The sequence below is a fragment of the Silene latifolia genome, chromosome 11 (genome assembly GCF_048544455.1).
Source record: "Silene latifolia isolate original U9 population chromosome 11, ASM4854445v1, whole genome shotgun sequence".
Taxonomy (NCBI): domain Eukaryota; kingdom Viridiplantae; phylum Streptophyta; class Magnoliopsida; order Caryophyllales; family Caryophyllaceae; genus Silene; species Silene latifolia.
The window spans coordinates 46,902,926-46,904,172 of NC_133536.1; positions in this window are offsets into that span (position 1 = coordinate 46,902,926).

Consider the following 1,247-nt stretch of genomic DNA (forward strand, 5'->3'; position numbering starts at 1 on the left):
TCCCCAAACAGAACCTTTGCTCGTCCCGAGTAAAGAGGTGACAAAGACTAGGACCAATACTAACCTATCCTAATAATATAGCCGATATGAGACAATTAGCGGGTCTCACTCCGCCCCCTTCAACTCACAACAAGACAACCATGAGGTAGGATGCCTTCTTGCAAGGCAAGGTGGGTCTTGCCAAAATGGCGACACATCCAAACATTAAGCACACAAAAACACATAATGGATGCATCTACAAAAAGAATAGCCACTCCCTCATCAAGTGGCGGAGGCACTAAAGAGGAATAAATTTAAGAGCATGTAATCCTTCACAAATACTAGTTCAACAAATTACTAAGTCTAAGAGGATGGCACTAAATCACCTCCAAATGGTGTTAAACTAGACTACTTTCGTCCTCAATTTCCAAATGCTTTCGTCAAGAGCGATCGGATGGTGGTTAAATGATGATCCCTATGATGCTAGTAGCATATGACATGACAAGTCTCGAATTCTCTACAAAAGTAAAGGTCATGGATCGTCCCAAGCTCGACCAAGTGGCTTGACAAAAGGCTTTTTGGGAATGAAATGCTCAAATCTTTATTCACAACGGGTGGATATGACTAGTATTCAAAATTGTCCTCATTTCACTTTCACATTTCAAAAATTTAAGATGGGGTTTGTCCCTTCCGGGCTAGTGTCCTTTGCTTTCGCCAATCGCTTATTAGGCAACCGGTTAACCTCTAGACAATAGCTTTTCGGGGTGATAGTCACTCTGTCTCTGGGCGGCCGAATTCACAACCGTATGGGGGCCCAATTCAATGGATCCCGCACCAAAGCACATCGAAGTGGTACGCCTCCATCAAAACAACTTAACTTTCAACTTTCAACAATTCATAACATTTGAGGTTTCCTTGGCATTACATTACTTCCACATGACAAAATTTCTTTGAAATGAGCACTTCAAGCTTATTGATAGAAAATATTTTTGGGTTGCCTTACCACAAGGTCAAACAAGGTCACCTAGACAAGTTAACCAAGTCCACATCGCATCACGGGGTTGGATAGGTGACTCACATGCAAACCCTTGCCTAGGCCTTGGGTCATGAGTCAAAAGACACTAGTATGACACTATCTAGGGTGTTTTACAACCATTCTAGTAGGCAAAGTCTTAAGTTGAACAAGTATTTATAATGGCTTAGTTGCTCTTGTCAAAGTTCCTAAATAGGCATTTTTCAAAACATTTCTAACATGCAACTACATGCCA